The 18,261-nt window shown below is 41.7% G+C and overlaps 1 protein-coding gene and 1 pseudogene across 3 annotated transcripts in view; one reads left to right on the forward strand and one right to left on the reverse strand.

The window, feature by feature from the left end:
- The window catches only part of PRKCE (protein kinase C epsilon), a 646,138-nt gene that overhangs the window by 319,973 nt on the left and 307,904 nt on the right, over positions 1-18,261 (forward strand). The gene's annotated exons all lie outside the window — the stretch shown is intronic.
- LOC112405268 (pleckstrin homology domain-containing family F member 2-like) lies at positions 16,348-17,088 on the reverse strand (annotated as a pseudogene).

The raw sequence follows: 18,261 nt of genomic DNA on the forward strand, positions 1-18,261 counted from the left end.
TCGCAAGCTGGTCCCAACCTGCTCACAGAGTTGGACAACCATGAACTATTGGGCAGGAACGTCTCATGGCCATTATTTAAAAACAGTGTTTTATTATATTAAATTTAATGAAAAACATTAAATTTTATGAAATTACTTTATGTTATAAAATCAGTATTTTATTACTAGCAAATGTATTATTGATAAATACCTATTGTGGAAAAATTGGAGAAAGAGGTAAAGTATAAGAAGGAAAGCTGAAGCCATGAACCAATTGGTCATTGAAGGGATCCCAATGAGAAATTATGAGGACTGGAAATAAGGTACTGGCTGTAGTGGGAATAAAGAAGGAAACCAACTTAAGAGGTATCGAGGGGTGATTTATTGGCTGTAGTGACGAGATCCAACTGGGAGGATGGCGACACTACTCGCTGAGACAGGGAACACATGAGGGAGGGCAGGGCTGGAGGCAGTGATGGTGGAGTTGAGTTGGGGGCATGTTAACTTTGAGGTGCCTGTGGGAAGTTTACATGGAGCTGTCTGACTGTTGGACGTTCTCATCGAAACTCCGAGGAGAAGTCTAGACTGAGCATTTAGATTTGGGATTTGTCAATGTCTAAGTAGTAGTTAAACCTATAAAGTAGATGTCATCCCCAGGATAAGTACCTTGAGTGTGAAGAAAGAAGAAAACAACTTGGGAATCTGGGGGGTAGGGTGGGGTACCAGCATCCTAGGATGAGCGTGCAAAGGAGCTGGGAGGGAAAGACCTCAGAGGTAGGAGGAAAAGTAGCAAGGGATGGCATCATGGAAGCCAAAAGAGTAGAGAGTATTTTTTTTTAATTTAAAGAAGGAAATGATGGATAATGCCAAATGGTTCTAAGAAGTTATTAAAGTAAGAAGTAGAACATGGGAAAATAGAACCACCATATGATCCAGCGATTCCACTTCTGGGTATTTTCCTGAAGAAAATAGGAACACTAATTTGAAAAGATATATGTACCCCTGTGTTCATTGCAGCATTATTTACAATAGCCAAGATATGGAAGCAACCTAAGTGTCCATTGATAGATGAATGGATAAAGATGTATACACACACACACAAAACACACACACACACACACACACACACAATGGAATAGTTCTCAGCCATAAAAATTAATTAAATCTTGCCATTTGTGACAACATGGATAGACCTAGAGGGTGTTATGCTAAGTTAAATAAGTCAGACAGAGAAAAACAAATGCTGTATGATTTCACTTATATGTGGAATCTATAAAACATCAAGTGACCAAACACAAAACAGAAACAGACATAGAAACAGAGAACAAACAGGTGGTTGATGGTGGGGAGGGGGGGAGTGAAATAGGTAAGGGAGATTGAGGTAAAAACTTCCAGTTACAAAATAAGTGAGTCAGTCACAAGGATGAAATGTACAGCATGGGGGCATAGACTCAATAATACTGTAGTGGCCTTGTATGGTGCAGACGGTAACTAGACTTACTGTGCTCATTTTGTAAAGCATAGAAATATTGAATTACCGTGTTGTGCACCTGGAACTAACATAGTGTTGTAGGTCAATTATGCTTCAATAAACCTTAAAAAAAAAAAGTTGAACATGGGGTTGGATTTAACAACAGGGAGGTCGCTAGTGCCCTCAGCAGGAGCTGTCTTGGTGGGGCAGTGGGGATGGATGCCCAAGTGCAGAGGCTGAAGTGAGAATGGAGGGTGAAGTATTTTCAGGTTATTTTATATAATCAGGAGAAAGACAGTGGAAATGGTGAGCCAGGAGAGACAGGGGACCATTGACAGAACAGGGACAGAGAGATGGATACCCCTTCTCCCAGTGGAAGGAAAGCCTCAAGGCCAGGCCAGGGTACAGATATGTGCCCTATGTTGGGGAAGGGAGTCCAGGAGGAGGTGATTAGGCAGAGTGATCATTGGAGTTCTGAATCTTTTGAGGGCATTGCAAATAAAAATAAAGATTTCTGAAACAGGAGATCCTGTTCAAAGTTGAGGTGAGAAGTGGGGGTGGTGTGGAAGGCGTGAGCAGGGTTGGAAACAGCTGTCGCGGGAAATGAGGACGACCTGCCCCAGGACAGGAGGAAGTGCTGGCTGCTGACTCGTCTCATGTCCTGTGTGAGCTTCCCAGACATTCACATTTCCCTTTCTAGAATTCTAGCACGTGACCTGAAAGAAACAGGGCCTACCCGAAATCCTTTTTGCCATTATGTGACATTAAAACAAAGGAGGAGAAAGAAAAAAAATGCAGCAGGAATCTCAGATGTTTTCAGAGGAGTGATGCATTTTTTGGAAAGTTGAGTGGGGTTGCTGGGAAGCAGAGTGCCTGCTTTGGATGGGACTCTGATGAAGCCATGTCTGGTTTTTAGTAAATCTATTAATTATTGATCTATCTAGGGAATCTAAATGAAGATTCGTCATATCATAAATATTGATATCTTTAGAAAGCAGCCCAGATGCCCAGACGCAGCAACTAGGGCTGTGGGTCCCTGGCTGACCCCGGGAGAAGGCAGGGCTCAGGGACAGTGTATTCAACTCTGTTTTGGCAGGAAACACTCTCAAGCCTGCTCAAGTAAAGGATGGGATGAACGAGGCTGCCTAGGGTAAGGATTCCTGTTCACTGGAGCCCAGGGGAACGAGGGGGTCAGGCCACACAGAGACAAGAAGGTAAAGGCTGTTCAGAATTTAGGGCCCCCAGCAAAAGTTCACAGATGTTCCCTGTCCTTTTCCTCTGCTACCATGACTTGGCCATTTCCTCCTTGCTCCTTTCCTACTCTTGCTGTTCCTGTCTCTCTCTCTCAATTAACAGACTTTAGTTTTTTAGAGTAGTTTTGGATTCACAGCAGAACTGAACTGAAGGTACAGAGATTCCCCATATACCCCCTGACCCCATGTACACTGAGCCTCCGCCACCATCACCATCTCCACCAGAGTGATACATTTCTTACAGTCGCTGAACTTACATTGACACAACATAATCACCCAATGTCCGTAATTTACATTAATTTCACTCTTGGTGTCGGATACTCTGTGGGTTTTGACAAATGTATGATGACACGTATCATACAGAGTGGTTTCACTGCCCCCCCTGCCAATCCCCCGTGTTTGCTTCTCGCTTTTGATCCTTTTTCAACCTCAAGTCTTTCTGCCCCTGCAGGCCCCTTACCCTGTGGAGAGTTTGATGACCAGAAGAGGCCAGAAAGGGCCAGGACAGGGGCCCCTCGTGTCTGGGTCTAAGCCTGGTTCTGCTCCTATGATTTCTAAGAAAAGGAAATCAAGACTTAGTTACCTGCCCGGGGTCCCAGAGCAAGTCCCCATGGAGCTGGAGTTAAACCCAGGCAGCGGGCTCCTGCCCTGGCTCTGACCCGTGCTCCGTGCCCTCTCCTGCTAGGGGAGACTCCGTCAGATTCTCACCTCTGCTGGATCAGGCTGGCTTGGCCTCCTGGGCTGGAGCCCCTATCCCCTGGTCGTGGTGGGACACCAGCCACTTGGCCTGCTGGTCTTTGGCGTCAGCTCTGTTGCCCGTTCCGCTCCTGGCGATATCGGTTTAGGTATTTTTAGTGAAACCAGTTTCTCTCGAGCCTGGGTCTATAGGGAAGGATCCATGAGACTGTCCTGGTCACCCTCCCTTCAGCCTAAAATTGCCTGGGCCACATGGGTTCAAGTGTGGTGCATATACTCTTTCAGAGATTGTCCCTCTGTCAGCCAGGGAGAGGGAACATAATTACCCCTGTTTTACTGGTGGAGAATGGAGAACAGTGTGCAAAGGGGGTACAACAAGGGGCCTGTGGGGCGCACCTCTGTCCTCCGGGCTGCCACCTCCCTCCCAGAGCCCAGAGGGGACAGATGCTTGGAGGATGCTCACGGGCTGTTTTTGGTAACTGAGTCCTTAATCAGGGCAGAAAAACACCACCACTAAGTGATAAGGCAAAATATTTCATTCCTGTCCTTTGTTTTTGTTTTGTTTTTGTTTTTAGCTGTGCCACGTGGCTTGCGGGATCTTAATTCCCCGACCAGGGATTGAACCTTGCGCCCTCGGCAGTGAAAGCACGGAGTCCTAACTACTGGACTGCCAGGGAATTCCCTCCTGTCTTTTGTCTTATGATTTGAGTGCTGGCACAGTTGCTGTGTCTCTCTCCAGGCTCGTTGAGGGTCTGTCTGAGCCCTCAGCCACTATTAGTCCAGAAATTAGCTTCAGACGTTCAAATATTAGCGTCACTGAGGCATTTGAACCCTTTTTGTTCTTCACTTTATTTGAACTGTGCTGCTTCCCCAACGTGACCACCTGCACAGTGAACCCCCTAGGGTCCTTTTGCACCTGTGTTTTGTTTTTCCATTGACTCATGGAGTTATTTCCGTGTGGAGGTAAAGACTCCCAATACCTTAGGATTTGTGTTTCCTTCTCTAAAGAAGGTGTGGGGTTCTCACGTGTCCTGTGGGTCACTGCCCGCCTCTCTTCTGCCCATGAGCTCACACTCATGTCTCCAGCACAGCCGCCCTGAAGTCATCAGGCACCGAGGGGCAATTTAACAGAAATCCAGACCTCTTCTCACAATCCACAGTGCCCTCCTGGTTTGCCGGTCCCCATCTGCGGTGGGCTCCCTACTCCTGCCTGTCCCCTCTGACTGCAGCTCTGTACCGAGGTGGAGGATAGGTACAGTTGGGAAAGTTCTGGCCTGGAAATTCCTGAAGAATCTCCTTCCTGGCTTCCTGACTCTCTCTCAGATCCTATCCTAGTAACAGCTGTGATCCGAGCCTGCTTTTGTGGGCTAAGGGGCAGAGTGTCACTGTCCCGTGGGTAATGAAGAACAGGCCATCTTGTTTGGGGGAAACCCCTTAGGCAGAGAGCTGTGGCCAGTGAAGATCCCAGATTAGGAGTCCAGGGAACTGGTCTGTCCTGGTTCTGTCCTGTCACTGCCTGGCTGGGCAATTACAGGCAGGGCCCATTGGCCAGGTGACCCCAACTGCCCACCTGCCTTCTGAGAATTATAATGAAAGTAATGAAAACAGAGTGATCTTAGCTGTATATACCTCGTGGAGTGGCTGCAAGAGCCATAAAGATAGGAGGAAGGAAAGGTCTTCTCTCTCCCTTCCTCCCTCCCTCCCTCCCTTCCTTCCTTTTTGGATATTTAAAAAACATTAGAGACAAGAAAAAGGATTTTTATTCTCATCATTTTTGAAAATATCAGCCCTTCACTATTATTTTTTGACAGCTAGGTTCCTTGTCATATCTTCAACTTTTATTCGTATTTTTAGAATTTTAAAAAAACACAAAGGACTTCCCTGGCGGTCTGGTGGTTAAGACTCCGCACTTCCATGGCAGGGGGCATGGGTTCAATCCCTGCTCGGGGAACTAAGATCCCTCATGCCGCGCAGCATGGCCAAAAGACAAACAAACAAAGCCACAAATAATACATAAATAATTCTCACTAGGAAAGATTCAAGCGAGACTTAAGTCTTAAGCATATGTATAAAAAATATTAAAATCCTTTGTGTTCTTTTTCCACATCCATCCCCAGCCTTAACTGCTACTAACAATTTGTTATGGATCCTTTCAAGCCTTTCTGTGTGCATTTGTTGCATGAGTACTTATGTACACACATATACGCTGTAATAGGCATCTGTTGGTGCATAACACATTATCCCAAAACCTAGTGGCTTAAAACAACCAATATTTATTACCTCAGAGTTTCTCTGGGTTAAAAATCTGAATGCAGCTTAGTTGAGTGCTTCTGACTTAGGTTTTCCCATGAGTTTGCATCAAGCTGACAGGTGGAGCTTTGGTCTCATCTGAAGGTTCAACTGGAAGAGAATCCCTTCCAAGCTCACGCATGTTGCTGTTGGCTAGAGACATCAGTTCTTTGCCACATGGGCCTCTCCATAGGGCAACTTACAGCATGGAAGCTGGTCTCCTTCAGAGGAGGCAAACAAGAAAGCAAGAGGGGATGCCCAAAACAGAAGCCATACTGTTTTGTAACCTAATCTCAAAAATGACATCCCATCACTTTTGACATTTTCTGGTTGTTAAAAGAGAATCACTACGTCCAGCTCCCCATTTAATGGGAGGGAATGGTGTGAAGGGTCAGATACCAGAAGGTGGAGATTATTATAAGCCAACTCAGAAGCCACCCACCCCCCCCTTCGTACCATATACACACACACACAGAAATATGATCACCTTCTCTGGGAGGTCTACCCTTTTAAAAACTGAAGCTCCCATCTCTTAACTTCCTTCACCTTCCTCTGCTTTCTTTTCCTCTTTACAACAATTGTCACCTTCTAATAACTTAAATTACCTATATTTTATGTTTCTTTCTTTCTCTCCTAATCAGAATATGAGGTCCATGAGGGCAGAGGTGTTTTGGGTCTGTTTTGTTCTCTGCTGTTTCCCCAGCATCTAGAACAGAGCCGGGCACATTAGCATCCAATAAATGTTTGTTAATTACATGCTATATGCATTGTTCTGTAATTTGCTTTTCCTACAAGTCAGCATATATAAGGTTACATCATTCTTTTTACTGGCTGTTTAATATTCCACATCATGGGACATTCCATACATTATTTAAAGCTTACCTTCTTGATGGACATTTACTTACAGTGTCCTCACCATTTAATGCTGCTGCAGGCATCCTCATATATGCATCTTCATGCATTTGTATGAATAATTATGAAGAAATGCTCGTAGAAGTCCTGTAGTAACTTCAAGCCCTGTCTTTTGTGGTCGAACCACATAAGGAGGGAATTACAGAAGGACACTTTTCGTCTGTTTGTTGCTTGTTTGTTTTTACATAAGTCATGTTCCCTGCCTGCTTCACCTTCTTGTGCCTCGACATTTAATTTTGCATGATCAGAAACTGCCTATGTAGTGACTTTAGGATTTCAGTTACCTATTATCTGCTGGGGTCTGGTCATTTTTGCTGCCTATGTGTTAACTAATTTCCACAGAGTTAGAATACACTGAAAAGCATGGCATCCTGGTTTGTGCAAGGCATCAGGGAGAACTTGGAGATAAAACATCACCTTAGTTTTCTAGAAATTTGCCCTCTACTTGGGCATTAAAACATAAGTTAAATGTAGACAACAGTTCAGGCAGTGAATCAGAAATACGTGTGAGCAGTTCAAAGGCAAGAGAGGCCAACAGGAACTTGGTCAGGACAGGCTTTCTGGGGGGAATGGGGCTTGAGCTACACCTTGAGGGAGGAGAAGGACCTGGAAAGGAGGGCAGGGGAAGATGTTCTAGGTAGGTAACGGGTTATACCTAGAGGGCAGGGGAGGAAGAAGCAGTTCCCTGCTCAGCACTGAAATGCCACAGGAGCCTCCTTGGTTGATTCTGAATCCTTGCAGTAGCAGCTGGCAACGCCTGGGGATCATGACAAATGCCCCGCATCGTAAGTGGAAGGTCAGTGGGAGACTCAGTCAGAGTTTTCGTCCGAGGAATGCCAGGTAGCAGACAATTGGCCAGTCATTGCTTCTGGAAAGCTTTGAATGGTGGTTCCAGTGCCCAGTCTCTATCTGGTGACAGTTGGTGCCCAATTTAACCCCCAAGGAGCTCCCCTCTAACCTCCTGTTCTCATCGTCTGCCCAGGACTCTGCACCAGTCACTCTCCCACCCCTGCCAACCTCCATGGCACAAGCACACAATTTCCTGTTCAAAATTGTGTGTGCTCTGCTTCTGAGTGTGGCGTGGCTGACTAATCTGTCACGAAATCAAACCACTGCTCTGGCTTACCCTCCAGGGCCAAGTAACCCTCATGTAAAGAGATTTCTGCAGGGCACATAGGCCCGCCCATCTCCCTTTGTGATTGTTCCGACAGTGTCATCCGCTTGCTTTGGGAGAAATCCCAACAGCCTGACTTGCCCCATTGCAACCCTCGCTTTAATCTCAGCTATGAAAAGGGTGGAAACATGGAAACCAAAATGAAGGTCAGAGTGCTGGAGCCCCCATCTGTCCTGAGGATGACACTGCTGCTGCAGTACCACCCAGCACAGAGTAGGAGCTCAACAAATATGTGATGAAAAACTAGGTGGTAGTACTATAATGATCCTCCTTTTAGAAGAGCTCCAGCGGGGCAGCTCTGTTTCTTCCCAGTGCAGTTCATCCAGGTGGAACAGTTGAAAATGAACAATATGAAGCTGCCTGGAGAGGGAAGCCTTAGGGCAGCCTCGAGCTATGAGGGGTTTGGGAGCCTTGCCACTGGGCCTGGGTGCCCACCAATCGGGATGGGGCAGAGGAGTGCAGAAGGGGGGTGATTTGGCTGGTTTGTCTGCCCCAAACGTTTCCCCTTTCTTTTTTTTTTTTTTTAAAACATCTTTATTGGAGTATAATCGCTTTACAATGGTGTGTTAGTTTCTGCTTTATAACAAAATGGATCCGTTATACATATACATATGTTCCCGTATCTCCTTCCTCTTGCGTCTCCCTCCCTCCCACCCTCCCAATCCCACCCCTCTAGGTGGTCACAAAGCACCGAGCTGATCTCCCTGTGCTATGCGGCTGCTTCCCACTAGCTACCTATTTTACATTTGGTAGTGTATATATGTCCATGCCACTCTCTCACTTTGTCCCTGCTTAACCTTCCCCCTCCCCATATGCTCAAGTCCATTCTCTAGTAGGTCTGTGTCTTAATTCACGTCTTACCCATAGGTTCTTCGTGACCTTTTTTTTTTTCTTAGATTCCATATATATGTGTTAGCATACGGTATTTGTTTTTCTCTTTCTGACTTCCCCTTTCTTTTGATTCCAACTGGCACATCCACTTTCTCTTGCTGATCTGCAGCCTCTGGGTGTCACCTTACAGCTTCCAGGAGCCCCACTGTGGCTGCCTAAATTATGTCAAGTTCCTCTCCCTCAGCCAACTTTGCCCTCTTGTTTCCAGACTTTTCAAAGTTGCTTTTTCATGTGGTCCATTTTAACTGACATGTTATTGGATTTTTTTTAACTTAACCTATTGGGACAACTACACAGTTCTCCTAGGGAAATAACAGAATTTAAAAAAATGAAAAAGTCTCTGAAGACCGATCCTATCTTGCTGACCAGCCAACCTGAGCTAATTGTTTCATTAGGATGGACAGGTCTGGCGTTACAACACTAGGGGGCGCCAGTGACTAAATCACCTAGATAAGCTGCCCCTGCTAAGAAATTCTCGCTCTTCATTTGGTTGCTTCATTCTTGTCCTTTCTGTCACCTCAAGAAGAGACAGAAGACGACTTGCGTGAAGTTGGTGGGCAGGTGCAGGTGAGGTGGGCTGTGTGTCAAAGGGTAGCTGTTGCTAAGGGAAGTGGGACAGAGGATTCAGAGCTGAGCGCTGTTGCCTGCAGTCTGGGAGGCTCTGAGGATTTTCAGGCATTGTTAGTAATAACTCAGTTAATGGATTTGGCACCATGGCCAGGCTGTGGTGGAGCTTTCTCGTTCGTTTATATGTCTGAGAAAAGGTCCTCTCCCATCAGCGCACATGCTCCCCCATCCCCACACCCCTGCCTTTGGTTCTGTGGGCATCTTCAGCTCCATAATTCACTTGAACTCTTCAAGCCTGGGTTGGGAAGGAGGGGGAGTGGAGTCTGTGCTGTCCCTCCCTCTAGGTCAGGGACCAGGCCGTGAAGGGCCAGTAGGAGGTCTGGCCATCCTGCCTGGTTTCACTCCAGAAACTGTGTGTGTGTGTGTGTGTGTGTGTGTGTGTGTGTGTGTTTTAATAGACTTTAACTTTTAGAGCAGTTTTCGGTTCACAGCAAAATTGAGGAGCAAGTACAGAGATTTCCAATATACCCTCCTACCCCCACCCATGGACAGCCTCCCTCACTATCAACGTCCCCACCAGACTGATACATTTGTTACAATCAGTGAACTTAAATTGATACATCATTATCCCTCAGTTTATATTAGGGTTCCCTCTTGGTGTTGGATATACTGTGGGTTTGGACAAATGTACAGTGTGTTGTATCCACCATTATATTATCATACGGATAGTTTCACTGCCCTAAAAATCCTCTGTGCTTTGGCTATTCATCCTTGCCTCCCCCCAGCGCCAGGCAATCACTGATCTTTTTACTGTCTCTGTGGTTCTGCTTTTCCAGAAAGTCATAGTTGGAATCATATAATATATAGTCTTTTCAGATTGCCTTCTTTCACTTAGTAGTGTTCATAAGTTTCCTCCATGTTTTTCATGGGTTAATAACTAATGTATTTTTAGTGTTGAATAATATTCCATTGTATGAACTTATCACAGTTTATTTAGCCGTTCAATTACTAAAGGACATCTTAGTTGTTTCCAGATTTTCATAACTATGAATAAAACTGCTGTAGACATCCGTGTGCTGGCTTTTGTGTAGACATACATTTTCAACTAATTTGGGTAAATACCGGGAGTGTGATTGCTGGATTGTAAGCTAAGAGTATGTTTAGTTTTGTAAGAAACTACCAAACTGTCTTCCAAAGTGGAAGACGTTTTTCATTTCCACTAGGAATGAATGAGAATTCCTGTTGCTCCATATCCTCACCAGCATTTGGTGTTGTCAGTGTTTTAGATTTGGGCCATTCTAAAACGTGTGTAGTGGTATCTTGTTTTAATCTGCAATTCCCTAATGCCATATGATGTGGAGCATCTTCTCATATGCTTGTATGCTATCTGTACATCTTTGGTGAGGTTTCCGCTCAAGTCTTTTGCCTATTTTTTAATTGGGTTGTTCATTTTCTTATTGTTGAGTTTTAAGGGTTCTTGCATATTTTGGGTAAGCTTTTATCAGATATGTCTTGTGCAAATATTTTCTCCCGGTCTGTGGCTTACCTTCTCATTCTCTTGACAGTGTCTTTTGCAGAGCAAAAATTTTTAATTTTAATGAAGTCCAGCTTATCAATTATTTCTTTCATTAATCATGCCTTTTGTGTTATATTTAAAAAGTCATCGCCATATCCAAGGGCACCTAGATTTCCTCCTATGTTATCTTCTAGGAGTTTCATAGTTTTGAGTTTTATATTTAGGTTTATGACCCATTTAGAGTTAATTTTTGTGAAGGGTGTAAAATCTGTGTCTAGGTTCTTTTTTTTTTTTTTTTTATTCATCAGATATCCAGTTGTTCCAGCACTATTTGTTGAAAAAGACTATCTTTGCTCCCTTGTATTGCCTTTGCTCCTTTGTCGAAAATCAGTTGTATGTTTATGGAGGTCTGTTTCTGGGCTCTCTATTCTGTGCCATTGATCTGTTTGTCTATTCTTTCACCAGTACACACTGCCTTGATTACTATAGCTTTACAGTAAATCTTGAAGTCAGGTAGTGTTGGTTGTCCAACACTTCTTCAATATTGTGTTGGCTATTCTGGGTCTTTTGCATCTCCATGTGAACTTTAGAATCAGTTTGTCAATCTCCACAAAATAATTTCCTGGGATTTTGATTGAGATTTCAGTGAATCTATAGATCACACTGGGAAGAACTGTCCTCCTTACAACATTGAGACTTCCTACCCATGAACATGGAATATCTTTACATGTATTTAGTTCTGTTTTTGTTTCTTTCATCAGTTTTGTAGTTTTCCTCAGTCTTGTACATATTTTCTTAGATTTATACCTAAGTATTTCAGTTTTTAGGTAATAATGCAAATGATATCATGTTCTTAATTTTAAATTCCACTTAATAATTATTGATAAATAGGAAGGTGATTGGCTTTGTATATTAGCCTTGTATCCTACAACATTGCTATAATCACTTATTAGTTCCAGTTTTTTGGTCAGTTCTTTCAGATTTTCTGCACAGATAATCATGTCATCTGCAACCAAAGACAGTTTTATTTCTTCCTTTCTACGCACTATACCTTTTACCTCCTTTTCTTGTCTTATTGCATTAGCTAGTACTTCCAATGCAATATTGAAAAGGAGCGGTGAGAAGGGACATCCTTGCCTTGTTCTTGGAACTAGAAAGCTTCTGGTTTCTTACCATTAAGCGTGTTGTTTGTTGTAGGGTTTTGTAGATGTTCTTTATCAAGTTAAGGCAGTTCCCCTCTATTTCTTTGTTGCTGAGAGATTTTATTATGAATGGGTGTTGGGTTTTGTCAAATGCTTTTTTTTTTTCGTTGATAGGCTTTGTGATTTTTCTTCTTTAGCCTGTTGATGTGATGGATTACATTAACTGATTTTCAAATATTGAACCAGCCTTGCATACCTGAGATAAATCATACTTTGTCATGATATATATTTCTTTTTATACATTGTTGGATTCAATTTGATAGTATTTTGTTGAGGATTTCTACATCTATATTTGTGAGAGATATTGGTCTGCAGTTGTCTTTTCTTGTAATGGCTTTGTTGGTTTTGGTGTTAGGGTAATGCTGGTCTCATAAAAGGAGTTAGGAAATGTTTCCTTTGCTTCCATCTTCTAGAAGATATTGTAGAGGATTGGTATAATTTCTTCCTTAAGTGTGTGGTCCTGGAATTCAGTAGTGAACCTATCTGAGCCTGGTACTGTCTGTTTTGGAAGGCTATTAATTACTGATTTTATTTCTTTAATAGATAGAGATCTTTTACACTGTATTACATGTGTGAGTTTTGGCAGATTGTATCTTTCAAGGATGGTTTTGCTGCATCCTACTAATTATGAAAAGTTGTATTTTCATTTTCAATCAATTCAAAATATTTTTAAATTTCTCATGAGATTTCTTCTTTGACCCATGTGTTACTTAGAAGTATGTTATTTAATTTCCAAGTATTTGGGGATTTTTCCAAATACGTTTCTGTTATTGATTTCTGATTTAATTCCACTGTGGTCTGAGAACAGACATTGTATGATTTCTATTATTTTTAAATTGTTAAGATGTGTTTTATGGCTCAGATTGTGCTCTGTCTTGGTAGATGTTCCATGTGAGCTTGAGAAGAATGTGTGTTCTGCTGTTGCTGGATGAGGCAGTCAATAAATATCTAGTTGATTAATGTGACTGTTGACTTCAACTATGTCCTTACTGATTTTCTGCCTTCTGTATCTGTCTATTCCTGATAGAGGGGTGTTAAAGTCTTCAGCCATAATAGTTGGTTCATCTATTTCTCCTTGCAGTTCGCTGTTTTTGCCTTACATATTTTGGTGCTCTGTTGTTAGGTGCATACACATTAAGGATTATAGTGTCTTCTTGGAGAATTGACCCCTTTATCAGTGTGCCCTTTGATGTCTCTGATAACTTTCCTTGCTCTGAAGTCTGCCCTGTCAGAAATTAATATAGCTACTCCTGCTTTCTTTTGATTAGTGTTAACATGGTATATCTTTCTCCATAACTTTAATTTTAATCTATATGTGTCTTATATTTAAAGTGTGTTTCTTGTAGATGATATGTACTGGGTCTTGTTTTGTGATCCATTCTGACAATCCCTGTCTTCTAATTGGTGTATTTAGACCATTGACATTTAAATTGATTATCAGCATAGTTGGATTAATGAGTACCTTTTTTGCTATTGTTTTCCATTTGATGCCCTTGTTCTCTGTTCCTATTTTTGTCTTCCACATTCTTTCCCCCTTTTGTGGTTTTAATTGAACATTTTATATGATTCCATTTTCTCTCTTTTCTTAGCATATCAGTTCTTCTCCTTCTCCCCCTTCCTCTCCCCCTCGTTCTCTTCCCCCTCATCCCCCTCCTCATCCCCTCCTCCTCCTCCTCCTCTTTTCTTATTTTAGTGGTTGCCCTAGAGTTTGCAATATACATTTACAACTAATCCAAGTCCACTTTCAAATAACACTCTAATACTTCATGGGTAGTGCAAGTACCTTGTAATAACAAAATACTCCTAGTTCCTCTGTCCCAGTCCTTATATTGTTGTAGTCATTCATTTCACTTATACATAAGCATATATTTTCTATACATATATATAAGCATAATAATTGAAAACATTGTTGCTATTATTATTTTGAAAAATTGTTATCTGTTAGATCAAGTAAGAATTTAAAAACTAAAAGTTTTTATTTTAGCATCACTTATTCCTTCTCTGATGCTCTTCCTTTCTTTATGTAGATATGAGTTTTTGACTGATATCATTTTCCTTCTTTCTGAAGAACTTTATTTTTTAAGTTATAAAATATTTTTTATTGTAAAAACAGAGTCAATAGAGGTTGCAAACATAAATGTTTTCTCAGAACATTTCCCCTTGGTTCCTGAATTTGCCAGGTTCCTATGTACCAGCAAGTCTCCATTAGCTCTTCTCAGATTTCATGGTCCTTTTTGGATATGTTTATTAATTATATGTAAATATTGCTTAGAAACATAAGTCCATATGATATTAAAACAAACAAAAAAACCTGTTGTGCCTTTCTTTCACATTTCCTACAGGGAGATCTATATATCTCAGGTGCTTTCACAATTTAAAAGTAAAGTTTAAAAAAAAAAAAAAAAAAAGTAAAGTTAGTGCCTTAACCAAACCAAAGAATCCTCCATCACAAGTTACTAAATCAAACCTCTCATGACATTTGCAATATATCCAGATTTAAAGATTTTAAAACAAAAGAATTTAGAATTTAAAACAAACTTCAGACTGATTTTTCATATTTGAAAGACTACAGTTATTTGCAGCATACAAATGGAGAGAGTAGTGCAAAATGCATCAAGTTTTATATGATAAATATACTTTCAACCTAATGGCTCCTTCAAAAGCAAAGACTGAAAAATTACCTCTTCTTAAAAGTAATCTAGACTGACTCAATAAAGTTCACAATTTAGAAAGATCAATTGCTACTCTGTTTCCATAGTTTGCAAAATGATTTCAGAAACAGATTAAACATACAATTGTTTTACAAAAATAGAAATATTGGGGCTTCCCTGGTGGCACAGTGGTTGGGAGTCTGCCTGCCGATGCAGGGGACACGGGTTCGTGCCCCAGTCTGGGAAGATCCCACATGCCGCAGAGCAGCTAGGCCTGTGAGCCATGGCCGCTGAGCCTGCACGTCCGGAGCCTGTGCTCCGCAACGGGAGAGGCCACAACAGTGAGAGGCCTGTGTACTGCAAAAAAAAAAAAATAGAAATATTGTTTGGGACTTTACAAAACTTTATAAAATATAATACTATATTTGTAAATTCAAGATAGTTTCACACTGAAATAGAAAATACTTCCACAAATATGAAGTCTAGTCAAACTTAACTGGTCTCTCCTAACCATTCTCATACATTATTTCTTCCAAATCTTCAACCTGAGTAGATCTGTGCTCTAGCATGAGATTTTTTAAAAGAGATTGGTTAGTTTCAAGAAGTTGTATAAGATTTTTCATTCTAGAAACAATGTTAAAGCAGATGATTTACACCTAAAAATATGTCTCACTAAAAGTAGAAATAATGCAGTGACAATTTGTATTTGATAAATTTCAAACCAGATTCCCCAGAATGACAATTATAATTTGGTACCTACAAAAAGTAAAAATATACAGTAATCACAACTATTTTATGGAAAATATTTATTCATATGGAATAAAGAACCTCTAAATTTAGTTATTTGTAGCTGTCAAATGAGAAGTACTTTCTAATTACACCCATTTATAACATTCGTTTTACACCTCAAAGAACACCAGTGTATTTTTGTTGTTGTTCTTGTTGCGATACGTGGGCCTCTCACTGTTGTGGCCTCTCCCGTTGCGGAGCACAGGCTCCGGACGCGCAGGCTCAGCGGCCATGGCTCACGGGCCCAGCCGCTCTGCGGCATGTGGGATCTTCCCGGACCGGGGCACGAACCCGTGTCCCCTGCATCGGCAGGCGGACTCTCAACCACTGCGCCACCAGGGAAGCCCTGCACCAGTGTATTTTTAAAACAAACTGCAAAGTGAGAAGGTAGGGGCTTATTACATGCAACAGTGGTATTATGATAAGGCACCACCTGGTGTATGAGAAAGCCAAACAAAGTATTTCCAAAGCATGTATTTCTGTTACTGGTGTCTTAACCTTTAGATAGGATGGTTAGAAAAAAGCTAGTAACATTATTAGCTAACCACATCATACTCTTTTTCCATCATTCTTTGCTTTTCCATATTACAGAACATATAAACAACAGTATAGTACATGGTATGTTAAATAAACATCTTTTCCCAACCATTCAAGAAAATAGTGTAGAATTAAAACAAGAATAAGAAACCAAAAACTTTTCTGATATATTCGCAATAGTCTATCCCTGTAGAAGAATAGGGAGCTGGGGGAGGTGAGAAGAGAGTGGCAGCAGCAGTCGGGGCTGGGGGATGGTAACAGGACCTACTTTCTATAGGATATATTGAGGCACATAGGTTAAAAGTTTCTCAGGCAACTTCATTGCTAGAGCAAAACTGACAGAAAGCTCAGGATTTCGCATTCCCCCCAGAGCTGATTTCTCAGACAGTCACATCCGATTAAATATTTCAAAATATTCCCTTAGTCACTGCTATCATCGTCGTCATCATCATCAGATACATCATTTAAAGGAGACTTCAGTGACTGACTCTAAGAGTCCGATCTAGTAGGCTGGCACCTGGCCATGTCCCCAGTAGAAAGCAGGTCATAGTAGAAGTCACAAATCCTCACAGGCTTAGAGGACTGGCTGGGAAGAAGTCTCTTTTCAGAGCAGGGCCCACAGACAACAAAACCACATTTGCGGCAGTGGTGAGGACGATTAACAGGTGTGAATTTTGCTGTCTGACAACGCGTACATACAGTTGCCTCAGAGTCAGGAACCCAGACAGCAACACGTTCATACTGGGTGTCTTCCCACTTTTGGAGAGCAAATCAGTAACACATTTATCTGTGTGATCCATTCTGATTTCTCAGCGGCAGTGGCAGAATAAACTGCAAATGATCTAGTTGGTGTCTTGATCACCATCCATTCCTCAAGTCTCCCTCATCTGTGAGAGAATCAATTGTGACGTTTTCCAGGGGGATAATATGCTAATTGTTATATTTTTTCTTCTGGATGGCAATATTGCCATACACAAGAATATCATTAAAGAAGAAAAACTGCCTTACTTTAGGCTTTTTTCTGCACAACTTAGTCAATACTCCTTCTCCAATAAGAACCCGTCCAGGTATAGTTAAGGGTTGGCCAGCTGCTCCTAAACAGTTTTCTACTATATTTTTATGTCTAGTATTTGCTTCACTGTTTGCCAAGCGATCCACCATCTTTTGCTAATAGCCTCCAAACTCAGGAACTCCATACTCCAGAGGCCCTCCTTTCCACATGCTGCCTCTCCCCTTCTGCCTGAAGAACTTCGTTTAACATTTCTTGCAAGGCAGGTCTATTGGCAACAAATTCCCTCAGTTTTTATTTGTCTGAGAAAGTCTTTATTTCTCCTTCACTTTTTTTTTTATTGAAGGATAATTTCACAGGCTATAGAATTCTGCATTTTTTCCCCCCTCTCAGTACTTTAAACATTTCACTCTACTCTCTTCTTGCTTATGTGGTTTCTGAGAAGAAGTCAGATGTAATTCTTATCTTTCTTTCTCTGTAGGTGAGGTGTTGTTTCCTTCTGGTTTCTTTCAGGATTATTTTTCTTTACCTTTGATTTTATGCAGCTTGTATATGATATGCCTAGGTGTAGTTTGTTATTGGTTTTGATTTTTGTCATTTATCCTGCTTGGTGTCCTCTGTCTGCGGTTCGGTGTCTGACTTTAATTTGAGGATACTCTCATTTTTGCTTCAAATACTTCTTTTGTTCATTTCTCCCTTTTTTCTCCTTCTAGTATTCCCATACACATATGTTCATTCCACATTTATTAGATATTCTGTTCCTTTTTTTTTTTTTTTTTTTCAGTATGTTTCCCTTGCTTTTCTGTTTTGGAAGTTTCTATTGACATATCCTCAGGCTCAGAGATTCTTTTCTCAGTTATGTCCATTCTACTAATGGGCCCGTCAGTGACCTTCTTCATTTCTGTTGCAGTGTTTCTGAGTTCCAGCATTTCCTTTTGAGTCTTTCTTAGAATTTCCATCTCTCTGCTTGCCCACCTGTTCTTACATGCTGTCTGCTTTATTGATGAGAGCCCGTGGCATATCAGTCATAGTTGTTTTAAATTCCTGGTCTGGTTATTCTAACATCCCTGCCATGTCTCAGTCTGGTTCTGCTGCTTGCCCTGTCTCTTCAAACTGTTTTTTGCCTTTTAGTATGCCTTGTAATTTTTTTTTTTTTTTGATAGACATGATGTGTTGGGTAACAGGAACTGCAATAAAAGGCCTTTAGTAACATGGTGCTAAGGTGCTGGGGGACGGGAAGCATTCCGTAGTCCTATGATTAGATCTCAGTCTTTCTGTGAGCCTGTGCCTCTGAACTATGAGCCTTACGCATGTTTCTCAGGGCC

This window comes from Neophocaena asiaeorientalis, unplaced genomic scaffold, assembly GCF_003031525.2.
Source record: "Neophocaena asiaeorientalis asiaeorientalis breed wild unplaced genomic scaffold, Neophocaena_asiaeorientalis_V1.1 scaffold171, whole genome shotgun sequence".
Lineage (NCBI taxonomy): Eukaryota > Metazoa > Chordata > Mammalia > Artiodactyla > Phocoenidae > Neophocaena > Neophocaena asiaeorientalis.